This window comes from Protopterus annectens, chromosome 10.part0 (genome assembly GCF_019279795.1).
Source record: "Protopterus annectens isolate FY-2018-M chromosome 10.part0, PAN1.0, whole genome shotgun sequence".
Lineage (NCBI taxonomy): Eukaryota > Metazoa > Chordata > Ceratodontiformes > Protopteridae > Protopterus > Protopterus annectens.
This window is the reverse complement of record NC_056744.1, coordinates 877,718,508-877,745,445: the sequence shown is the minus strand read 5'-3', so window position 1 is coordinate 877,745,445 and position 26,938 is coordinate 877,718,508. Positions and strand designations below refer to the sequence as shown.

General features: G+C 37.6%; 1 protein-coding gene across 1 annotated transcript in view; it reads right to left on the bottom strand.

Moving 5' to 3' along the window:
• Positions 1-25,465, bottom strand: part of DIPK1A (divergent protein kinase domain 1A) — a 572,187-nt gene extending 546,722 nt beyond the window's left edge. Inside the window, exon 1 of the mRNA XM_044085677.1 lies at positions 25,138-25,465. The gene's annotated coding sequence lies outside the window, so the exon portion shown is untranslated. The remainder of the gene's footprint in view (positions 1-25,137) is intronic.
• Positions 25,466-26,938: the final 1,473 nt, after the last annotated feature.

The following is a 26,938-nucleotide window of genomic DNA, read 5'->3' as shown; positions in this document are numbered from 1 at the left end:
AGGTATTTGAGGTTTGGGAAGATTGCTTTTTAATGCCTCAGCATAAGCTGGTCTGTGTGTGTAGAGGACACTATGTATAGTGGATGTAGCATGTGAATTCTTGACAGCCTTGTCTGTATGTGAGATTTTTGCTTCCTGTGAAATTGGGTATGTGTATCTCTCGCATTCTGTGCTCATTTCTTTAAGGATTAAATGGTGGTCTGTGAACATGAGACAATTGTTACATATCCATGTTGTCTAAACCTGTATTTGGGTGGGTTACTGTAGGTTGTGGAATGGGTTATACAGAGGTCTTCTTGGGTGGACTCTATAGTTTGGCACTAGACTAGATTAGACTGTCCTAATATTTGATTGTAGAAATGTTTAATGCTCAAACTAGCTGTTCTGTGCGTGGCTCTGAGCAATGGCTTTGTTTTAGCCACACTAAGTTTCAGGTTTCAGTTCTAAGGGAAGTTTTAAAGATAAAATGTACTTTGAGAGTTTGTGTTTGTATAGGGCCCTGCTAACCTCTTCATGTAACAATATCAAGAAATATTGCTTACAAGTACAGTGCTAAGACAAAACAACTTAAATAAGGCAACTTTGAGCATTAAGCATTTTTAGAATGATTTAAAGGTAAAAATCAATAAATAAATCAAAAAACAAAGTGCCAGCACTCTAAACAGTTAACTGAAGTGCAAAGCAATAAAATAACTCTATTATCTGCCAAGGATGGAGCAGGATTAACTCAGGATCATCCCAAAATGTGGCGAGAGCACCAAGCAGATGGAAGCCCTAAAAAAAGAGGAAACAATTTGTAGTAAGACAGTTTTACTCAAGTACAATACTGGTTTGCTGGGTAAGCACTTCGTATTATAGCTATATGGAAAACAATGGGTGGGAAATTACTTAAATAGATTAGACCACAGACAATAGCAATAAAAAAGGACAGGGAGGAACTCACATTACCATAAAGGGCAAAAGTCAAATACACATCCCTTTAAAACCACAAGAAGAGAGGGGAAGGATGGTTGGGGAAAAATTCAAACTGTAGCTCTAGCCCTATGGTTAGAATAGTAAGGGTGGGACAGACTCAAAGAACAGGGGGAAATCTGTAGGAAGGTAAACATAAAAGGTACTGGAATGTAATTTTCAGCAGGTATGTGCAGCTATAAAAAGTACTGAAGTATAAATCCTGTAGTAGAATTAACAACACTGTCACTTATGCAGTCCCACCACAGACTTTGAGTCCTTTTGACCCTCTCTTATCTGTAGGGTTACCACCTGTCCCACTTTGCGAGGGACAGTCCCTCTTTGGGCAGTTGTGTCCTGCAAAAAATTTGAAAAAATGGCAAATATCCTGAGATTTTAGGACAAAAATGTCTCCTGATTTTTCTTTAATAGCTGCATAAAACAGTTATTTTGTATCTGAAACACCTAAATGTTATAAGAAACAGAATAAGCAACTCAAATGCTACAAGAATAAGCTTTTATTTTGGCAAAAAAGTGAAGTTCTGTCCTTTGTACTCTCTGTGGGTATGTTTTGCCTTGCAAAATCTGAAGTTTCTAGAAAAAATGTCCCACTTTGGGCATTTGAAAAGGTGGCAACCCTACTTATCTGAGGTTCACACACATTCCTATGCATTTCCACTTCAAGTTCAGAAAGAACATCTAAACTTGTTTATTAATTTCTGAACTTCTGTGACCTGTACACAGATCTTTATTTCTTCATTATATATATATATATATATATATATATATATATATATATATTTTTTTTTTTTTTTTTTTTTTACAGTTTACAATAACTTGCACATGTACCAGTTTAGGAAGGTTAATACAATCTGCTGTATTTCTGAAAGTATTTAAGATAATAGCCACAGCAAAGGAACTGAAACTCGTATTAATAGATCAATGCTCAATGCATTACGTGTTGTCAGTTTCATATAAGCAGAGCTTATACATACTCCTACTGCAAAGATGAACTTTATCTGCCACACCTTTCAAAGCATTTATTTTTGTTCAGACAAAGCTTTAATTGTAATGATTAACAAATCTAAATGTTGACTCAGCAAAGTTCTGTATAATCATCTGTCAATTAATGCACAATTTATTCATATATATATATATATATATATATATATATATATATATATATATATATATAGATATATATATATATATATATATATACATATACACACACACACACACACACACATATATATATATATATATATATATATATATATATATATAAACTTATTCTCAAAGACAAACTACACACTGCAATATGCAAGCAACGTGGGTCTTAAAAAGGATTTACTTAGTAAACTGAAAAGCAGTCATCGAACACTAGTAACCACAACTATAAGGTTCAGTAAAAGTAAAACTTAGGTTGAGTGACAAGGTCATGACAGTTTATTCAATAAAATGAATGGACCTGTTTTATCAGATGATCAATAAGCCACTTCAATACTATAAAGCTGCAAATAATGACAGTTAACTCTCAAAATAAAACACAGCTGTTAAAAGATATGTAGTTATGGTCAAGTAGCGTAATGCAGGTTTAAAATAGCAACTGCTCCAATAAAGCAGAAGAAATCATCTCTTTCTCTTTCTCTCATCTTCTAACAAGGGAGACAGCACCTGGGATTTGCAGGACCGTTTGTACATAGCCAAAGCACAGTTAAACATATTTCTTACAGCATTCAAACTCTGATGCCTCACACAGAGATAATGGTGTTTAATTACAAAGGACATGTACAAAATTGCAAAACTTTTAAAATTTATTATCAAATCATACAGTGTCACCTGAAAGCTAAACTACATCAATTGCCTAGGACATTGTAACTCAATAAATGTCTGAATTAGACTATGTGACACTAACACATGAAACAGAGAAAACATTAATGAAAATATTAATGAAGGTGGCTAAACTGTGGTGTGGTATACTCTCCTCTCCTCTCCCTGATCATCCACACCATGCTCATTATGTGTCAAGGCAAAGAAAAGCTTGTATGCAAGTACATTTGCAGCTACTCACAAGTTCACACCTACTCATTTTCAACTCTGCTTATGTGCTCTTACAAGACAGCAAGAGCGAATGACAGCAAAGAAGCAAATGAAAGAAACAACATAACTATGATGAAAAATAAACCCTCTGCATATTAAAAAAAAAAGTCTTAAAAATAAGCAGATGGCTTCAATCAGAACAGCTGAGCCTGCGACACCCTTATACACAGAGTGGGCATAAACTCAACAACTTGCTTAAGCAAGAAAGGAGCTTCACCTCTTCCAATAATAGCAATAAAATGGGGAAGTATGGCAACTTTTTAATTTTATGTAAAAATATCTTTTTGTCTGTGTGGGGTGTATCTGTCTCAGTCATTAGTCTATGTGAAAGTATGCGTCAAAGGTACAGAATGAATGGGGGAAATAATGTTTTCCTTGAAAATGCCCCCAGTTTGAACTACTTTCAGATTGTGCAGTCTTAAGTTTACAAAGATGTTCTTAGTAAAGCTTCTCATATGAAATGTGTCTTATTTTCACATTTCTCTGCTGTTGCACTAAGATAACAAATACAGATGGATTAATGATAACTTGCCAAAGTTCATTCTACATTAAAATGGGATACCAGGAAGGAAAAAACCTAGTTAAGAACAAAGCCCCAGCCTAGGTCAATATCATCTTTCAACAGAATTATGTATTTTTTCCACAATAAATAAAAAAACATATATCCTTCAATCAACATAGTACACTATTAAAAAAAACTGTCAACCACTCAAACGTTTAAGGGGAAACGTTTATTTTAACATTTAAAAAAAGCAAATTACTATCTGATGATTAAAACAATCAAGTGTAAACAAAAAGAGGTAAAATACCAAACTCTAATTAAGTTCAGATAATAAAATCATGGGAAATGGTTATAAAACATATACAATGTTTAATGAAATAGCTGGTCCCTTTATCATTATAGTTTTGTGTAAGGTAGCAAGATGACAACAGTAAAACAAGTAACATGAAACATTTTTAAGATAGTGTGCCAAAACATGAATTGTTACCAAGACAACTTAGAATCACTGGAAGTATACGTATATATGTATACAAAGCCTCTAAAATACTTATTACATTAGAAAAAAATAATAAATCTTGAAAGAATATATATACTATAGGGGTGAAGTGCCTCCAAAATAAAGTCAAAAATCCAGTAGAAAAAAGAGATCAGAAGCACACCACGACAATCGAAGCCAACCTAAATAGCTGATATATCCTTTATTGTGAGTTGTAAAAAGTAAGCGCTTTCATGCCTCACAGGGCGCTTCTTCAGACTTTAGTAAAAAACAAAGAGTAAAAAATCATTATATCTCTACCCAACCCTTTCATAAGCCAATAAAATCTCTGAAAGCTAATTAATTAATTTATATAATCAGCATACATTTTCCATGACTTAGAAAAAATTTTATAGTACACAATTATTAACAAATTAAATTATTAGTCTGCTGAAAACATCCCTGAAATTCTATGAATGATATAAAACATATTTATATACATAATATACTTTTACATATTTATATACATAATATACTTTTACACAAACAAACATATATATGTGTAGAATTCAATATAAAAATATATAATATATAGTATATAAAAAATATATATATAATATATAAAAACATATATATATAGTATATAAAAATATATATATAAAATATATAAAAATATATATGTTGATATATAAATATTAAAAATCATATGCTAAATGTAATATGTGTACATATGTAAGAGATACAGTACATATATCTGTGTATAAAGATGAAGAACAACTAGGAAAGAACAGTGATGCTAGTGTCTCAATGGTCTATCTTTTAAAAAGGGTTTTAAAGAAACTCTATCATTGAGACCATGTCTAATGTCAGCTTGTAATCTAATTATCCATTTGTTCTCTTCTTTTCGGTAAAGTTACTAATGTTTCCTAGCCTTGTAGTGGTATGTATGAGTTCTAAGACCATAAACTTAAATTTATGTGTGGTGTCATTGTGAATCACATGTTTAGCTAGGGTGTTGGTCTCATTCTCTTTACTAATGGCATATAGATGTTCCCTGATTCTTTCTCTTAATGTTCTATTTGTTTTACCGACATAATACATATTGCACTTCTGACAAACACCTAAATAAACAGCATTTCTGGAAGCACAACTAGCATAAAAATCAAACTCATAACATACTTGTGTATCAGGATGTATAAAAGTATTTCTATTATATATATATTGACACTGATTACAATTATAGCAGGGAAAAGTTCCCTTTTTTACTGAAAATGTTCTTGTCTCTGTGTTCATAACATAGAAGTCTCTTTAATGATCTAGTGTTCTTATAACTGAAACTCGGATGTTGACCTACTATCTTGCTAATCTCTTCGTCTAAGGTCAGAATTCCCCAGTTTTTTCTAACAACGTCTGTTATCATTCTATTGCAGTTAGTATGTGGAATACTAACCCTTTTTCTGATGTTATTATTTCTTTTCTGGTAAACTGTCATATTATTATTCTGATGTTCAACGCCTTCTATGTATGGACGTCCTTTACCTGTTCAATCCACATAATTTAGATTCTCTAAATCTTTCTTACTGTAGCCCCTATCTGATAAATCCTTTTCTGTATCCATTAGGGCCTTTTCAAAAGTTTCCTGTTTACTAGTTAGTCTAGAGCATCTTAATGCCTGGTTCTTTACCACATTTTTATATATATGTGGGGGATGCATACTAGTTCTATGTAAGAAAGCATTTCTTCAACAGGGTTTCCTATATATAGATGTATGTATCTTATCTCTATCCTTTGAGATCAGCACATCAAGAAACTCTAAAGACTCTTTTGAGCATTTACTAGTTAGTGTTAAGAAGCTAGTAGTGCCATTTATATAAGTGATAAAATCATTGAGTGATTCATAGTCTCCTCCCCAAATCAAAAAGAGGTCATCCACAAATCTCTTATAAAGTTTAATGTATTTAGAAAAAACAGTGTGTTCAAGAAGATATGTATGCTCCCAATAAGCAAGTACTAAGTTTGCATATGAGTTGGCACATGGAGTACCCATCGCCACTCCTGTTGTTTTCAAAAAATATTTATCAGCAAATATAAAAGCATTGTTGTTCAAAATTAATTCTAATAACATTATAATCTTAATTGCTTCATCTCTTGTAATATCTTTCTGTATTAGATATAACCTTAAATATTCTAAACCTACATCATTGGGTATACACGTAAATAAGGATTTTACATCCAAAGTTACTAAATAATCTGTTTCCATCAAGAGCCCATCATTATTTAATATAGTTAGAGCTTCTAAAAATTGTTGCGTATCCCTAAGAATAGATGTAGTTGTTTGTACAATAGGTTTCAGCTGTTTCTCTATATAAATAGAGATGCTTTCAGTTAACCATCCTTTACCTGAGACTATGGGTCTCAGTGGTGTTTTTTCTAAGTTCTTAAGAATCTTCGGTAGGCTTCTAAACATAGGAACTAATGGTCTCTCGATGAGAAAATATTTGTATAAGTCATTATCTATAATAGAGTACATTAGCATGCCATATAAATCTGTATATACATTCTTGATTAAAACATTTAATTCCATAGGAGTTAGACACTTATAAGTAGACTGATCAGATAGCATATCAATTATTTCTTTTTCATAAAAATCCTTGTCTAATATCACTGTAGCACCTCCCTTATCAGCAGGCCTAATCACTATATTTTCATTATACTGCAAGTTATCTAAAGTTTGTCTCTCTTCACTAGTTAAGTTAAAAAACTGCATTCTTGACTTACAAGGTCTGTCACTGAACAATGTTAACAAGTCTACAGTACATGCTTTTTCAAAACATTCTAAATAAGTGTGTAGTTGAGGTATAAAAGTAGACTGTTTAGAAAATACATTAGCATTGTTATTATTTAAGCCTTGATCAGTGTTATATAGTAAGCCTAATGCTACATTTCTAGTAAAACACTTAAGATCAATTATGATATTAGTAACATCAACAGACTGTGAAGGGATAAATGATAACCCTCTATTTAAAACAGATACCTCTACTGGTGTCAATATATGTTTCGATAAGTTCACTATTAAATCCTTTGTGCTGGTTTCAGAATTTTCTTCTGGAATTCGTATGGCTCCTCAGACGTCTTCCTCTTGCCTTATGTCTGGACTCCATTCTTGTCTGTTCATGGGTTTGAACGATAAGGGAAAATGGAGCTCATCATTTATTTCCTCTGTGGTATCTGTTGTTGCATTTGTTGTTAACGTCGTTTTGGGTCGAACGACCGGTAGAGGATTGTCATTAGATGGAGCGACTGGCTCAGCGTGTATCTCCACTACTATCTCTTTCTCGATTCGCACGCTTGTAGGCGGAAGTGATGCAATAAAACCGGTAGTGGTAGTAGGAGCAATTGCTCGATCGTACTGTGTTGCTGCTTTCTCAGTATGAGAAGGAGTTTCAGCATTTCTAGTCTGGATGGATTCCTTCGGCCAGGAGAAGACGTTCCCCTTAGCAAAATCTAAACAGTCTCTTTCTAATTTCCTTTTTTTAGCTAAAAGTAGTCTGTTATCATGTATAGATAGTGTAGTCGATAGTTCACTGAAAAATCCCTCTGTCTGTGTACTATTAAGGGATTTAACTAGAACCTGATTTAATGTATCGGCTTCACTTTTCAGCTCAGATTCTATGATGGTATATTGCTCTACTTAAAGCTCAATGTATTTGAAACTGGTTTCCAAATTGACTTTTTGCCACTTCGACAGTAATTCTGGGTATGTAGAGCCGAATGTGGGCATTTTCAGTATAAGTAGTCCTCTAGGGACAATTCTGAATGCTAGACATGCTTCCATGTGTTTCCTTTGCCATTCTACATTTTTAACTTTAACCAATACATCTTCTAATCTCCTCATTGTTTGTAATACATTAATATTTAGAGATTGTCCTTTTTTACTTGTCTCTGCTTTAGCTAAGTCATTATAGGACAACTTTAGCAGCGGATTACCTTCATTTTGTAGTAGTTGTTCCAAACTATTGATATTCATCCTTTTGCTTCTAGGTTCACGCATATGTATTCCAGTTGCTTCTGTCATGTCCCCTTAGTATAAAAGCACAAGGTACAAAGATAAATATTGAAAGAATATATATATATATACTATAGGGGTGAAATACCTCCAAAATAAAGTAAAAAAATCCAGTAGAAAAAAAGAGATCAGAAGCACACCACGACAATCGAAGCCAACCTAAATAGCTGATATATCCTTTATTGTGAGTTGTAAAAAGTAAGCGCTTTCATGCCTCACAGGGCGCTTCTTCAGACTTTAGTAAAAAAACAAAGAGTAAAAAATCATTATATCTCTACCCAACCCTTTCATAAGCCAATAAAACCTCTGAAAGCTAATTAATTAATTAATTCATATAATCAGCATACATTTTCCATGACTTAGAAAATTTTTTATAGTATACAATTATTAACAAATTAAATTATTAGTCTGCTGAAAACATCCCTGAAATTCTATGAATGATATAAAACATATTTATATACATAATATACTTTTACACAAACAAACATATATATGTGTAGAATTAAATATAAAAATATATAATATATAGTATATAAAAAATATATATATATAATATTAAAAACATATATATAGTACATAAAAATATATATATAAAATGTGAATATATATATATATAAAATATATAAAAATATATATGTGTGTTAACATATAAATATTAAAAAAAAAAAGAGAACAAATGGATACTTAGATTACAAGCTGACATTAGACATGGTCTCAATGATAGAGTTTCTTTAAAACCCTTTTTAAAAGATAGACCATTGAGACACTAACATCACTGTTCTTTCCTAGTTGTTCATCTTTATACACATATATATGTACTGTATCTCTTACATATGTACACATATTACATTTAGCATATGCTTTTTAATATTTATATATTAACATATATATTTTTATATATTTTATATATAATTCACATTTTATATATACGTTTTTTATACACTATATGTTTTTATATATTATATATATATTTTTTTTTATATACTATATATTATATATTTTTATATTGAATTCTACACATATATATCTTTGTGTAAAAGTATATTATGTATATAAATATGTTTTATATCATTCATAGAATTTCAGGGATGTTTTCAGCAGACTCAGGGTCAGGCTGAGGGTCAGAATATTGGAAGCAAGAGGATGTTTAGATGGATAGTAGAGTAGTATGGTATGGTATGGTAAGGGTGTAGAAATACATCTGAATATTAGCAGTTAAGTAGATGCTTAGAAGAATAGTACAAAAGGATGAGAAACAGAGTGTAGAAATGTGTAAGGTCTTTTAGCCTAATATATTAGTGGTTAATGGGACTACCTTGACAATATGCATAAGTTTAGAAAGACTGCTATTAAGCAACTGTTTTTTGATAATAACTCTAGAGCACAAAAACTTTCAGCACAATGACTCAGACAACAGAAAGTAGAAAGGGCTGTCGCCAAGCTTAGGAAGCCTAATACAAGGAAGATAACTGGGGATCCTGTAGAAGTACTGGAAATATTTCAGAAATTCTATGAAAGTTTGTATAAAGCACAGAAATATGGAAATTAAGAAAAGCTACAAATGGAAATGTTTATGGAAGAATTAAATACGTCAAGGCTAGAGAAAGAGGAGGCTCAATTACTAACAGATAGGAGGAGATGAGATAAAAATGGTGATGTACAGCCAATCCACAGGAAAGTCCCCAGGATTAGATAGTATTCCTGTGGAAGTTTGGAAACGAGGGCGGAAAAAGTGATGAAGATCTGGAAGGTTTTGTTTAACAGCATTTTAAGAGGAGGAAAAGTATCAACATCCTGGTAAAAAGAGTTAGTAGCTATACTACCTAAAGAGGGTAAGGATCCATCAGATCCAGCTTCATACAGGGCCACTTCAACACTAAAACATGATTATAAAGTGTTTATGTCTATAATGGCTAAAGGAATGGCAGAAATGATGCCAAAATTGATAGAGATGGATCAGTGTGGTTTTGTGGAGGGGAGGCCAACATTTGACAACGTAAACAAAATAGTGATGATCCACAGGGAAGCAGAATGTAAGAAAATACCACTGTTGCTAGTGGGTCTTGATGCAGAGACAGCATTTGACAGAGTAAGCTGGGATTTTATGAGCAGAGCAATGGAAGCATTTGCGTTCCCTGATAAAATTATAAGGTTGATTAAAAGGATATATGAAGGATAGGAGATGAAAATTAAAGTGGCTGGGGTCCACTCTGATAATGTCTGCTTGAGAAGAGGAACCAAGCAGGAGTGTCCTTTCTCCCCTTTGTTAACTGCATTATATTTAGAAACACTGGCAAAGAAAATAAGGGACTCAGAAATTCAAGAATATAACTGGTATGGTAGTCAAGAAAAGATGGCTCTATTAGGAGATTATATTATTTTATACTAAACAAAACCAGAAAGGGACATTACAGTGCTGTGGAACACATTGAGATAGTTTCAAATTTTTATGGGATACTGAATTAATGAAGCAAAAACAAAAGCAATATTGCTACTACCACTAACCATACTGAACCGCTTTCTAATAACCTCAACTCACATTTCATACATTCAGTCGCCTCCCTCAAACAAACAACCATCCATCTACACCCCTCTCTATTCATGAAAAAAAGTCCTCTAAAACTCCTATCTTCCACATCAACCCAGTTCTCATCTCCACCACTATACTCACTGCTGATAATCTTCTGTCAGTTACTAATTATTCCCTTACACAATGGAGAAGACTGGACTGAATTCTGTAATTACTGCCCTATAGCCATTCTTTCTACATTATACAAAGTCTTCCAAAAGTGTACGCTGTCCCAACTTCTCAAACACTTAACTGATAACTTCCTCTCCTTTATCCATCATGGCTTCATGCCACCATACCAAAGCATTACCATAGCTCTCCTTAATTTCATTCATCATATCAACCTCTACAGGGACTCTGGAAAATTTGTATTCTCTCTGCTCCTTGACTTATCTAAGGCATTTGACACCATCTCCCATCAGAGTCCTCTACATAGACTATCCTCACATAGATTCATAGGTTGGTACTAGGCTGTCGGCCCTAAGGCCTATGCAAGCCTAGCCATAACAATTCCCTGGAAATTTTTTCCCACAATATTTACTTCTCTGGGCCCCTGTCTAGCAGGGCGACTGACATGATCCCCGGGGTAAATTTCCTATCTCCCATCCAATCATCAAGGTTCCTTTTGAAGAGGGCCAATGAGGCGCTCTGCTTGACATGTATGGGCAGTCTATTCCAAAGTATGGGGAGTCTCTGGGTCAGGAACCTATCCCTCCAGCCAGGCATTAACACCCCATCTCTCTCCTAGTTCCATAACTCCCTTTCTAACAGGCTACAAACAGTAAAATGGCAGAAGGAACAATCAACATTCTTGTCACACTCAGTCTTGGTCACCATACACTTTAAATTTGTATTAATGTCCTCTGCACTGTTACTAATGATACATACATATATACATACAAATATTTTGATCTGAGACATTAATGCCCTTCTAGCCTGCCAATATACCAAAATACTTATTCCCAAAATAAGTGTCCAGGCTACTGTTAAAAAATATCTAAACCAGTGCTTGCTTTAATGTAATTTGCTAGTCTGTTCCATGCATCATTTGCTCTCTCAGAGAACACATTAGTACACTTCTCATTCCTATAGAAACTTCTACATAGGCTGGTTGATTGTGATGATTCCCTTCTACTTTCTGATAACCTCAAACATTCCCAGAGTTAGTGATCTCTAAATGCTCTATATACCTGAATAAGTTCTCCTCTTAAATAACTACATGAGGCACTGTACAAATTCAGATATCTTAGTCTTTCATAATAACTTAAATTTTCACATCTATGGATGCCCTTGGTACATTTCCACTGTACTCTTTCCAGTTTAGGCATGCTTGTTTTCTTATAAGGTTTCCATATTGTTATTCCATATTCAAGTTTGGGTCTAATGTGATTAACAAACTTGACTTCGTCATTTTTCAGCTCCTAGATTTTATAAATCTTTTTTATATAACTATCATTAATCAACTGATTGAGAGGATTAGAAAAACTCAAAACTGGATCTACCCATATGCCTAGGTCCTTAAATGAATCTACAGTTTCAATCACCATGTGCTATATTAAATATTCACCTTTTAATTTATGTCTCTCAAAAAAACTAAGCATATGAGATTTATGTATTTATCAGCATATTATTCACCTGTAACCAAATGGTCAATTTAGTGAAGGTGTTATTTACTCATGCCCTATTTGTAACACGTCTAATCAGTTTACCCAATTTCAAGTCATCTACATACAGACTGTAGAACACCACAGATGGAAAAGATAGGTCTGAAACATACAATTATTTAGTTCTCAAGTATGGACCTAGGACAGAGCTCTGTGGGACACCCTGACTGTAACCAAGAATTTCACCTCCCAATTGCTATACGATACTTGCCATGTCCTATCTGTAAGCCATGCAGCTATCCATCTTATCAAGAGTACATCAGTACCTTGTAGTTCTAATTTACTGTTCAGTGTTTTGTATACGACTCTGTTAAATACTGAAGAAAATCACACTGAAGAAAATCTATATAAATTACATCACAGCACAATTGTTCATTCATATTTGTTATTATATTGTTATAAAACATCATGTTACAGGTGGTGATATTACTATTTTCAACATATGCATGCTGACATATGGCTTCATGTCCCAACTTTTCCAATTCTGACAATAACTCAATAGTACCTTTTCCATTATTTTTTCCACAACATGAAAGTAGACTTAAGGGTCTGTAGGACTCAGGGTTTGTCCTACTCCCCTTTCCCTTAAGGTTTAATAAGTGCATGTCTCCAATCTTGAGGAATTTCCCCATATTTATATGATCTAATAAATAACAGATGCAATGGTACTGTAAATTCTTGAAGTGCTCAGTCATTATTACTAATTCTGTCTCCTCCCTGTGCCTTGTTTGGATCCAGTTTGCATAGTTCTTTTTTCAATATAATCTAATTTGATTTCAGTATCTGAGGCTACCTGGGTGTCACTAGGACAGCTTAACACCCCCTTTGTGGAGCCTAGCTGTTTTGCATAAGATTTTGAAATATATCTATAATCTGTTGTGTCTTAGAATAAATTTTAGAATACACATAGTTTATCAGGTTGTATGTCTTTACTCCTTCCACATGTTATGCATCTATAAAATGTTTTCCTGTTCTGCCCAATATCCTTATATAAATTTTCTTCAAATGTTTCTTGATCTTGTCATACTATGCTTAAATTTGCCCAACTTATTTATTTCAGTTTTCAAAGTTGTAGTTCGACCTTTTTTCCATTTCTTATATTTTTTGTCTCTCGCCATAATAGGATATCTTTTTCTTATGGAAATATATCCCCCTGATGTTTTATGCCTAGACCCTGATGTTAAAACATTTTTTTATGCACACAAACATTCTCTTTCAAAACTCTCCACATTCCTTCTGCAGTTTTTCCACTGAACACATCACTCCAATTTGTTTTACATAGTGAATGTTTTGCTTCCATATAATATGTAATTTATTTTCTGTGTAATGCTTTAGATTTCAGTTTGGCAGAATTATCTAGCAACAAATTAACCTTTATAACCCCCATGATAACTGCACATCAATGGTGGCAAAACATGACATGAAGTAACAGTAATTTCTTTAGGAACACAGTGTCTAGTTATGTTCTATTCCCTTGCAGATTTTTTAACAATCTGAAATCATTGTTGTTCATGAACATATGTTGTAATTTCCTTAATAATGTTGCTGAATCAATATTATTCCAATCTGTTTCTGGTAAATTTACGTCCCCAGCCATTATTATTCTACCCTCCTGTGTTTCATGCAAGAAATGTATGAATTGTCACCACTTGACTTTAGTGGTCTATACACTCCAACAATTGTTCTAATGTTCCAGAGATGTCTATATTTTCACAATCAAAGTTTAAAAAGTTAATCAAAGTTACGAGTACTTGTATCATCATGGAACATGTAATACTCACAAGTCTCAACTATCTTTAATCCTTATCATAACACCTCCACCTGATTTTGTTGTTAGAATGTCTGTTGCAGTAAAAACATTTACACCCTGACAGAACTGGTTTCCAGTCATTGTTGGAAATCTTTTCATTCACAGTGATCTAATTCTTCTTCCTAGTAGGACATAATTTTCAGAAATCACATATAACACCTGTACTAGCTATGCCATCTAAGAGGGCTGTAAGCTCCCTACTAACAGAGTGTTCCTGTGAATGAGATCATTTGTAATAACATGAATCAAAACAGATCCATACTTCCTTAAATTAAGGTGTTCTAAGGAATGTCTTACATTCTCTATTTTTGCTTCTGGCAAGTATAATGCTATTTGATGTTCATTATTTTCTATGCATATGTAAGTATCAGTTCTTATAATAATTGAATCTACAACTACCAGATTTTTCTGACCAGATCAGAAGACTCTTCAACTTCTAATTCAGTGAAATATGCTCTATCAATTGTTAAAAAGAAATGATCTTCATCACCATTAGTCTTTATCAATCCCACTGTTTTCATTGCATATTACATTTCCAGGCACACAATTCTCATCCAGCTGGCTTTGTACATCCACTGCTTGAGTGTCATTCATAGGTTCATTCAGTATGCCGATGAAGCTATACTGATAACCACCTCTAAGTACCTCCAAGAACTTCAGAAAAAGAAAAAAGATCCAAAAAGCTACTTCTTTTATAAAAACCTGGTTCAGCAATTCTGATCTCCTGCTGAATGCTATTAAGACCAAGCTGACTGATTTTTCACACAAAAATCTGCACTTTACACACAAAAAAATCTTCTCCATCTCAAACAACCTTTCTATCGAACTTGCTTCCCCCACAAAGCTACTTGGTGTCATTACAGACAACCATCTAAAGTCTGATATTCAAATGCAACAGGTTATCGGGAAAATAAACAGAAAAAATTTGACTCCTACATCAAAGCAGACACTTTTTAACTAACAATATGAAAATAACAGCAACTTCTGCAAATCTCCTACCTTCACTACTATACATTGCTCCATCTAAAATCAACCTTCAACAATCTCTACAAACAAAAAATGAAAAATGCTTTAACAAGAGAGCTACATTCTTCACTAACCAATCTGATAAATCCTAGCACTGCTTATAAAGTTAGAGAGAATTTTGAAGGCTCTAGTCAGCCTACCACCAAGTTAGCTACTGTTCATAACCTACAAACCTCAAAACTGTCAAGCACCTCAAGCCTTAGTCGAACCTTACACCACTGCATGATAACTAAACTCTCCACAGACAAGTTCCTATTAATCATGCCTAAATCCCACAACTCTGTTGATCTGTCCCTGTACTCAAATTATGTTTCCAATATCTGGAATTTTATCCCTATCAACATCAGACAACAAACCAATCTATCCAGATTCAAAAATTTACTAAACAACACTTTAGAAACACCTAGCTCTGCTCTTGTACCTCCCCTGGCTACACTACTCTGACCCTTATTAATTTACATTACCCTATTTTTCTTTAAACAAGAAAGATCTTTATTAAATTATCACTTATGACATTGACAATCATACATTTATAAAAATGAAAAGAAACCATAATGACAAGCTTAGTTACCAGCTTTATAACTTTTAGTTATGTACTTACCATAAATTTAGCTGTATGGGATCCATCTCGCCTACATTCTCTACAGATGGGTTTGGCTCCGACTCGGCACGCTATACAATAGCACGAAGTCTCTTATTGGCTGAGTTGCCTCATATCCCAGGATGCACCACTACTGCTTCCCCAGATCTTGTTTGTCCGCACACATGCACACACACATAGACTGTTGTTATAAGATTGCCAGGGTGTTTCAAGAGAGGAAACAGTTGTATTCGGACCATCCGGTCTCTTCTGGCCTCCAAGGCAGGGGGAAGGAAGGTGGGTTATTAGGAATGTAGGCGAGATGGATCCCATACATCTAAAGTTATGGTAAGTACATAACTAAAAGATGTAATGTGATCCTATCTCGCCTACATTCTCTACAGATGGGACAGCGTCCCTAGCACCTAATTCCTGGGTGGCTCATTGGAAAACGGTCTGGAGAACCGTGGAACCGAAGGAAGCTCGACCCCCTAGATGCCACATCCAATTTGTAGTGAGAAATAAAGGTGTGTACAGAAGACCACGTAGCAGCCGCACAGATGTCATTAATAGAGAGCTTGGAATGAAAGGCTGCCGAAGTGGCCATAGCCCTGGTAGAATGAGCTTTCACTGGAATTGTAAGCTCTTTATTTGAAATGCGATAAATATGACTGATACAGTCTCTGATCCACTTGGCAATAGTGACTTTCGTGATTGCTTTGCCCAATTTATTGTCCGAAAAAGACACAAACAGTTGATCTGATTTTTGTGCTTGGTGTGTCCTATCCAAATAGAAACGTAATTGTCTGTGCACATCTAAGCTGTGAAAGGTATACTCAGCTCTGTTTGTATACTTAGGGAAAAAAAAACAGTAATTCCAGTGATTGTTGCAAACAAAAGTTAGAACAAACCTTTGGTATAAAGGATGGGTTTGGTCTAAGAGATACTCTATCCTTGTGAAATACCAGGTATGGTGGTTTGACACATAAGGCTTGAAGTTCTGAAACTCGCTTGGCTGATGTGATAGCAACTAGAAGGGCAGTCTTCCAAGAAAGAAATTTTAAGTAACAGGTTGCTGCCGGCTCAAAGGGAGGTGCGGTTAATGTGGCTAACACTACGTTAAGGCCCCACGGTGGTGCGGGATGAGATATAGGGGGCCGTAGAAGCCAAGCTCCATTAATAAAAGCTTTGCACAACTTATTGCTCATTAAAGGTGGTTCTACGTTCTCGTGAAAATTGGAAATGGCTGCCAACTGAACTTTGATGGTAGACACCGAACAACCCTGGTTGAACAGGGAAGTTAAAAACTTCAGAACCTCTGACACCGAAGCTGTCATAGGGTCTAATACTCGGAGTTGGGCCCAAATAGCAAACCTCTTCCATTTACTGCTATACATCTTTTTTGTAGAAGTCTTGTGGGCCGAGGACAAAATATGCAAGACTTCAGGGTCGAAAGAATGGCTCCTAACTATGGTCAGAAGAGGAGTAGCCAAGCTGCTAGCTTCAATGAATGTAGGGACTGATGGAGCTGTCCTGACTGATGCGTTAGGACGTCCGGAACTTGGTCCAGGAACCAGGGACCGTCCAATGCATACTTGCGAAGAAAAGGGAACCAAACTTGACGAGGCCAGTATGGGGCGATTAGAATCATTTTGCTTCCCAAGCGAATCACCTTCTGAATCACCTTGGGGAGAAGGGGAACCGGTGGAAAAGCGTATAGCAGACCGGAGGGCCAAGGTTGGACCAGAGCATCCTTGGGCATCTCCCCCGGAACAGGAATGAGAGAGAAGATCAGCTGGCATTTTGCGTTGAGGGGAGTTGCGAAAAGATCGCAACATGGAACTCCCCATCTGGTGAAAATCTGTGTTACCACTTTGTGATTCAAGAACCATTCGTGAGGGGAGAGAATAGTCCTGCTCAGTCTGTCGGCTATCACATTGGATGTCCCCGGAATGTGTGTTGCCACTAGAAAGCGTTTGGTAGCAATCGCCCAATCCCATACCTTCATGGCCTCTCTGCAAACGGGGTAAGACCTGGTCCCTCCTTGCTTGTTCAAGTACCAGACTACCGACATGTTGTCGGACTGAATGGCAATCGTCCCCCGGGGAAGGTGATCGTGCAATGCTTGCAATGTTAAAAGCACCGCCCTCATTTCCAGGATATTGATATGGAGAAGATTCTCGTCGGATTGCCACGTGCCTTGGACCGAGCTGTCCAGATAATGTCCCCCCCACCCTCTCTGGGAGGCGTCCGTAGTCAACATGGCCGAGGGGGATGGGGGAACGAAGGGTCGCCCCTGATCCAGGTTGGAGGAAAGAAGCCACCAACGAAGATCCTGTTTGCATGTCTCTGTGATCAATATGTGGTGACTGAGGGGGAGGTCTTGATAAGACCACTGGACTGAGAGGAGTCACTGGAGTATCCTCATATGCAACCTTGCCAAGGGGACGAGAAGAATGGTGGCTGACATGGAACCTAACAGCTGCAGCACCATTCTCGCTGGAGAGCGACGTCTGAGGAGTAACGCCCGAACCTGAGACTGCAATGTTGCTATCCTTTCCGCAGGAAGATAGACTCGCATCTGCCTTGAGTCTATTTCTGCACCAATAAACAGAATACGCTGTGATGGCAGCAATATGGATTTTGTCCAATTGAAGGTGATTCCTAAGGAGTTGCCTAGGGAGATAGTGGCTGCTAGAGTTTTTAAGAGTAAATGCCTTGAGGTGGCAGTTAGGAGCCAGTCGTCTAGGTATGGAAACACCTGGAATCCTAGACTTCTCAGGTGAGCAGTCACCACTGCCAAACATTTGGTGAACACCCTGGGGGCTGTGGTGAGACCAAAGGGCAGTGCACGGAACTGGAAATGACTGTCCCTAGGCTGAAGCGCAAGTGTCTCCTCGGCCTGATCTATCAGAATGTGATAATAGGCATCTTTGGGATCTATGGAGCACATCCAAACACCCTTCTCCAGGAGCGGCAGAATGGTTTGTAAGGTGACCATACAGAATTTGGACTTTTTCACTGATCGGTTTAACCTGCTGAGATCCAAAATGGGCCTCAAGTCCCCGGTCTTTTTTGGTACCAAAAAGAATCTTGAGTAAGTCCCTGATCCGGCCTGATCTGCGGGGACAGGTTGGATGACTCCTTTTTGAAGTAGCTTTGAAATTTCGATGGCTGCCAGATCCCGTTGACTGGGTGGCGGGTCCGGGATTCTTTGGGATGGTGGGGGGGGTTGAGAGAAGGGAATGGTGTAACCTCCGGCGATGATTCGGAGCACCCATTGGTCCTGAGGGATACTTTCCCAAGCCTTTAGGTGCCTCGAAAAACGACCCCGACTGGCTCCAGAGCTGCACAGTCGGGCACTCCTTCAGGGATGCTGGACGGAGGAGGAGCCACGAAAGGACTCGCGGTCTCCAGTGTTGCGGGGGCCTCCGCCGCCTCTGGGACGGCGTCTCCCTGAAAGATTTCCCCTTCCTCTGCCTCTAGAAGGGGAATCGCTCTGCTGCGATGAGTAAGGCTTTTGAGACTTACGGAACCACATTTTCCCTCCTCTTCGAGCCTTGGGATAAGGTCTGAAGGGAGTGGAAAACCGGGCCCCTACGGCAGTTAAAGTCTTACCCTCCTGCTCGCAGTGAGTCAAAGTGTCCTTTACCTTGGGTCCAAAAAGGGAAGACCCATCGAAGGGGGCGTCGGCAAAGGAAGACTTAAAGGCCTCTGCAAAGTGACACAGGCATAGCCAGGCTTGTCTCCGTTGAGCAACACCTGTGCCCACCGCTCTGCTCGCTCCTTCGGCTGCATACGAAATGAGCCTCATGGACGAGTTGGATAGGAGGACAGGGAAGCCAACTGGGAGTTAACCGTCTGGGCTAACTGCTCAGGTAAGTTACCGGAGAGGGTATCCGAAAGCTCCTTGACCAGATCCCTCTGCAGTCTCGTAAAATGCGTCAAGTAGTTCAGAGACGTTAATGTAAAGGTTGCTGAAGCAAGGGTGCACTTCCCGTATCGATCCATGCTCCTAGACTCCTTATTAGGAGGATGGACGGACGTTGAAGCCTCTGCCACATCTTGTTGGGTGGCAGATGCCACCACCAAGGCATCTACAGCCACACCTTTGGAAAGAAAATCCTTATCCGGGGGTGCCGACAGGAATTTATTGGGGCGAGCTGGCACCGGTTCAACAGAGTCCGGGTGTTCCCACGCCCTTCGAGAGATCAAATCCAGGAGCTCATCGAAGGCGGAGAACCTGGGAGGCGAAGGGCTGAGCCCCGAAGGCCTTGAGGAACACCGACTCCTCAGTAGAAGGGGGTTTGGACTGCCAGTCTCCTCGTTGCTTAAGGATTTCCAAGATGTCCGCAAAGGATACATCATCCGAGGATGACTTAGGGGACCCTTCCGCATCATCAAGGTCGGTATCCAAGGTGAGAGACTCATCAGGGGAGTCGACGTGCTTCCTCTTGCACTGTCTCTTCCTCGAGGTTCCTCGAAGCGTTTGGAGGGACCTCCAGGAAGAAGGGAACCCCAATGGGGGTAACCTCAGGCTCCAGGGCTCCGCTGTCATGAGACAGGGGGATTGCAAAGGAACCAGTCTCCGTGCCAAGGGAAGGTGGTGGTGAGATGGTAGAAGTGGCCAGAGAGGACTTGGCCAAGGCACTCCTCATGGCCTTGAAGGCGGGACCCCCAGAGTCCTGGGAAGGTTCAACCCCCAAGGCCACAACAGCAGTCGGAACTCCCACCGCCGACGCGCCGAGAGGGAGGCTCGGAACCGAAAGGATCGGTCCCAAAGCGTCCCCCCCGGGGCCGACAGAGGAGGTCCGCGTACCGAACACCGACCCGACAACTTCCACCGGCTCCACCAACATCGACTCCAACGGCGCCAAAGCTGTTGGAGGAGGAACCAGGGTGGGAAACCGGCTCCGGAGCCAACTGGGCTGGAGCCGAGACCAACTTTTGAAAGACCGGAGACTGAAAAAGCCTTTGAAGCACCCTGTCTACATCCGAATCGGACATACTTGAGGACCGAGAAGAGACCGACCGGGTCCGAGTCGACCTCTCCGCCGGTTCCGAAAGACTGGGGGACCAGCTCCGAATGGTTTCGAGAAGTATCCGCGCCGAGGGAGATTCCAGCACCACCGCAATTTCCTTCGGAGCCGATGTGGACTTCGGCACCAAAGGGGAAGAGTCTGAGCGGGCAACCTTCATCGGCTCCGAAGGCAGTGGAGCCAATGGAGATGACTCGCCTCTCGATGCTCGAGCTCTCGGTTCCGAAGCCAGAGGAGTCGAGGCTGGAGACATCGAGGCAGACCGTTCCGCCCTCGGCTCCGAAGTCCGTGGAGCCGACGGAGAAGCCTGCCTTGACTTTTTTGTTGCTGGATCAGACGGGCTGGTCGGAGCCAAAGATTTTTTCTTCCTCGACGGGGAAGAAGAAGAAGATAGGGCTTCCTCAAAGGAAGGGGTAATAAGCCCTTTCAAAATCAACTTATTTTTCCTCTCTTGGAGCACGCAAGAGGAAAAAGCGTGGCAAACGCTACAGGATTCCTGAAGGTGCTTCGGCCCCAAACAGTATACACATAAGGAATGATCGTCCGTAATGGACATTTTATAGTTGCATTTCGAACATTTTTTAAATCCTGATGGCCTATGTTCTTTCGACATGGCTATCTACTTCAACACTGACGACTAACAGAAAAATAACACGTAGACTAGGGCAAGGTCCCTCTAAGTTAAACGGGATCACTTGCCAACAAGAAAAAAATACAATTTACCACAGAAAAATTTTAAACTGCACAATTCCACAATGAGTAGCTGTTAAAAAGCTCTAACTAAGGCGCGTGGGCTAGGCAAGGCCCCTCTAACTTAAACGGGATCCTCGAAGAAAATACAATCTCACCACAAAAATTCAAAATACTCAGTCACACAACAATAAGTAGCTGTTAAAACAGCTTTTGGGTAAGTTTAGCGAAAATTCTGACAGAAAAATAATCACTAAGAGGCTCTTAGCTCATCCAAGTCCGAGACCACGTCCATGCTGTAGAAGCGGCAAACGAGATCTGGGGAAGCAGTAGTGGTGCATCCTGGGATATGAGGTAACTCAGCCAATAAGAGACTTCGTGCTATTGTATAGCGTGCCGGGTCGGAGCCGATCCATCTGTAGAGAATGTAGGCGAGATAGGATCACATTACATCTTCTATCCCTCAACAAAGCAAAGCCTCAATTTAAATTTCCTATGGTCTTCTACCCCTTTGTCCTTACTGTCAAATCTATTGTACCTACTTAACCTATACCAAGTTGTTCCCCCAGCAAACTTCCAACTCATTACTTTCTACATCCATCTCAACTTCACTACAACTTTCTTTTTCTCTAAATCACCTCACATATTTGCACACTAATCACATTTCCTCGCCTCCTCTCTGCTTTCTACATATCTCCCACACCTCCACTTTCTTATTTCTCCTACCCATAAATGTAAAATTGTAATGTGACACTTTAAACCTCACTGTAAATGCCAATTTGTTTTATATTAACATGTAAGGATTTTACATTGTACTGACTGTACATTTTCTGTAGTATAGATGCCTTTCAGTTACTATATGTCCATATTGTAACTTTCAGCTTTACATTTTCCTCTGTTGTATAACACTGCCTACTTTGTAAATGGAGCTTTTCTCCCCAGTTCTCTGCTGAAAGGGGGCTAACACATCCCAGTCAGACTACCTCAGTCAACAAAACCAATAAATAAAAAAAACAAGTAAATACCCACACTCCTGTAAAACATAGTATCTATCCGGTCTAGCCCATTTCTTTTGTACTTTGGGGAATATATAACGTCTGTCTGAGCTTCTCATATATTTTTTAGTAATCTGCCCTCTTTTGTTTTACATTTCCTTTCTGTGTCTCTTTTTATTATTCTTACTACTGCAAATCAGTTTCAATTCCCTACCCACAAATAATAATCCCCATTGAAAAAGACTTATTTCTCCCAAAATTCTCTTAAACTCCATAATAGTAGTTGTAAGTAAAATATAAATGCATGCAGAGTAATCCTCCTTCCCCACCAATAACCCCACTTATTACCACAAATCCACCACTGTATTTCCTCTTTTCTTATATCACTATTATCCTCCCTTCCCTATTTCCCTGTTACTCTGCTGAATATCTGAAGCCCTTTCTTTGCCAAATTCACATGCTCATTTCTACCCAAATGTGTCTCCTATAACATTATTTGTACCCTACACTTACTACTACAATTCAGTACTCTTTGTACTTTGTCTATACCTGCAATACCATTTGACAATCCACAACAAAGTCATAGTCAAGTCAAAGAAAATCTTATTGTCATTCAGAACTAAACAGCAGTGTAGCTGAACAAAATCACAATGCTTCGTTCTCAATGCAGGAAACAGTTGCACATATAGACAGAGGAAAAATTAATAAAATATCACGGTAGAATTTTAATAAAGTAGCAATTTGTAAGTAAAGTAGGACAGCACTGACCCACACCCATACCAGAACAGGAGACAAAGGATTGTCAAAATTGATAAGGCAGTCATTCTCCTAAGAAGCTATTACTTTCACAAATTGTGCTTGACAGCTCTTTTGTATATTTATTTCCAACTTGCAACTTACATACACACATTAATGCATTGCAGACTGATCCTATATGCAGTTGCTGCTTCACATTTCCAAATCCAAACTTTCCCTGAGTTTTTGCTTCAATAAACACTAAAAAAACAAGAAATCAAAAGCATTTTAAACTTCTTTTAACTCACAGCAAACACATAAAACTATATACGAGTAGACTTTCCAAAAAGGGATGTTACCCTTTTGTATGTGGACATTTACCCCTAATAGGCAGTTAGTACCTATTTTAAAAGTTGGGTTTAAACATGCTGGAAGTGCATGCTAGCACCCATGTTTCCCTTGCACAAACACCACATGTCCTTGTCACATCTCTATTTCCCTCCCAGATGTGAAGAAAAAGTTGTATTTTCTCTGGTAACTAATTTTTAGCCTTAAGAAAATGTTGGCTACCTTCAAATGAATAAAATAAATTGCGCACTGTTATAAGTACTACGGCCTTGGATGCAACTATTTCCAACAGCATTTACTTTTCTTAGTATCAAACTTTCACTCATTTTCACTAAACGACTTACCACTTCCCCTTTAAATACTTATCATGATGTTTCTTACATAAATGCCTCAAAGCACATTCCTCCTTCATTCATTGCCTGATAAACTGCCTGCAATGCTACACTCACGGTCTCCAGCTGCTGGCACTTGACAGAAAAAAAGAAAGAACACAAAGATTTAACTGATACAAAAAAAACAGCTCTTAAATACTGGAAAGCTACCATTTTTCACAATTTCCATTTTCTAGCTTGTTTTCTTAGGAGAAATATCTGTAGCATATTATTAATTAATCAATACTTCCATCTGTACAAGACAAGAGACAATATTACATTTTAATACATACATACACACACACACACACATGATCAGTACACTTTACATCTTTGCCCAGCAACCGAAGAGCATAACATTAAAATGCTTGCATCAAGCCTTATCTTGTTACACTATAAATCCTAGATATGTTACAATCAAGAAAAAGTATGTTTTACTTTAATATCATTAATATATAAAGCAGTCACTAATGAGACCTCCACCTCACATTTATTATACAATTACTGCTCATTGCTATTCAAAAATGAGCATGCTGACTGGACAACTCAACCAGCACGCCTGCTGTAAACTCAGCATATACCAAAAGAAAAAAATCCAGCCTCTGAAGTACAACCGAGCAGCCAGGCTTTCTACTGGCATATAATGAGAGAAAGTAAAATACGAAAAAAAAAATAAATAAATCAGGTATATTCTCCAAAACTAAACAAAAACATACCTGATTTTCCTTGTAGTTCTCTGATGTCCCCCATAAAATCCTGATTTTTTAAACATTAAAAAGTAGCGAAAGAGATTCTCTTTTCTCCATTGCTTCTCCTGCAATGAATTGATCAACTGTGCAGGCATGGGAATGCAAGTCCCACACATGTGCGCAGTACATCAGTAAACAAGGAAGAACATAAAAAAAAGACTGAAGTGCTGTTATACAAAAACATTATTTAAGAAAAGTAAGCAATTTCTTTCTTAAATAATGTCAATATATAAAAGCAATAATTCATGACTGTGCATGGGTATATCAGGATTTACCCATGGATGGTTTTACTGTGATCACACCACACCTACCTTGGGTAAATCCTGATATACCCACACACAGTCGTAGATTATTGCTTCAAAATACCACTGCATACTATACATAAACTACTTTACAATACAGTATACAGTTTACTTCACAACATTCACTATACACATTTACTAAGAAAAAAATATATTACTTACAGTTACATCTTCAGTGCTCACACTGTCCTTCTGAACATTAACGACAAAGTGGGAATTATGCTAGAGAGTCCTCCCAACAGTTTAATACAGTCCACAAACTTCCAGTCTTTTTTAGCCACTTCTTGCAGAAGCACAGTTCTAAAGTCCAAACTGCATCTTATGGAAATGACACTTCATAATTCTTCCATCTATTTCCTACTTTCACATTATGACTGGTCTTCCTCATCATCTCGACCAACCAACACTTGTCTCTGATGCAAGTCCAAGGCACTCCTGATTTTTTTCTACCCCGCTCCTGGGCTTTTTTATCCCCCTGTCACTCAATCATTTTCCTTTGGAACAACAGAAAAAAGGTTTCACTGACAAGTTCTATGGTTTTACTTTGTCAGAAGTATGAGAACATACCTCTCAATCTCTTAGTACAAAAAATCTGGAAAGTCTAAAATGTGAAAAAAAACGGCCCAAAATAGGGACAGATTTTTAAATACTGCTCTTATAAAATTAGAAAGTTGTTAGAATACTAGGATTTGTGTTAGCATGCATTTTCTGAAGGATATAAAAATATGAAATACAAATTCACGTCAGTATTTAGGGACTTCAATCATCAGTGATTTACCAAAAAATCACAAATTATACGAGGAACAGATAATGAATATGAGACAAAAATCTGGATAGCTGAGAGGTACAGGTGAGAAGCAGAGTCCCTTTCAGTTTTCTAACTTGTTCTTTGCTGAGTAAATTTTATTTGTTTTATTTTCTCCTTAGCCTAGTTTGCATCCCAAAATGTCTTTGATCCTACAGGAAAAAAGATACTCTAAAAAAAAGCAACTTAAATCTCATGCCTGCCTCGACATCCGCAATGATAAACATGTTTCTTTTCTGCCCAGTGTACAATAAATCATTTTCCATAAATATTCCACAGTTTTGACAGGAGCAGCCCTTTCTGTCGGTATGGCTACATCTTTATTAATATAGGTCTTGGCTGCTTTCTCATAACCACGTTTGGAGTATACACAAAATAAAGAAATCCTGATGTGAAATAGCAGTCTACCTGTTTATTTGTACATTCACAGAATTAATGCACTTTATTCCTTCCATTTTTTCTACTATAAGAAGAAAATCTCAGTGTTCTGTCTTCTAACTTGGTACTATATTTTGAAACAGTCCTTCTAGACAAGCCTCATATTTAATTACTCTTTCCCTCATTTCAATCTTAATTTATGCAGTTTTGTCAGCTCACCTGAATAGCTACATAAAGCTTATTTTACTTCCAGTATATCATTTACTTTATATATTCCTCCAGTATCTCACTTACTTGACATATTTTTCTTATAAATTATTAAAAGTCATCTCCTGTACCACAGATGAAACCTGAACTGCTCTTTGCTGATAAGGTACAAGTTCATCCCCATCAGAATCTTTTTTCTTCTCCTTTTCTAGTTGATTTTTTCTTACTTTGACCATATTTCTTCTTTGTTGACATCCGGACATTGTAGTAAATACCCAGTAACTGAATTTTACCCAAATACAAATATTTTTAATGGCTTTTTTCCAAAATTAGTTCCACATTGGGTGAGCTCTAATCAAACTGTTAATCAGTGCGCAGTCATCTTGGATCTTTTGCTACCATCTACAGTGTCTTAAGGTCCCAGCCATATCTCCACTGTGCCACAGCAGACATATGCTGGAGTTTGACTTCAGGTATAGAATCTGAAGATCCTTGATGATTATCTCTCTTTAAATAACAATGTGACAGCGGTAACTTATTTTTTTTAATTATTTTTAAAGGGGTTATAAAATA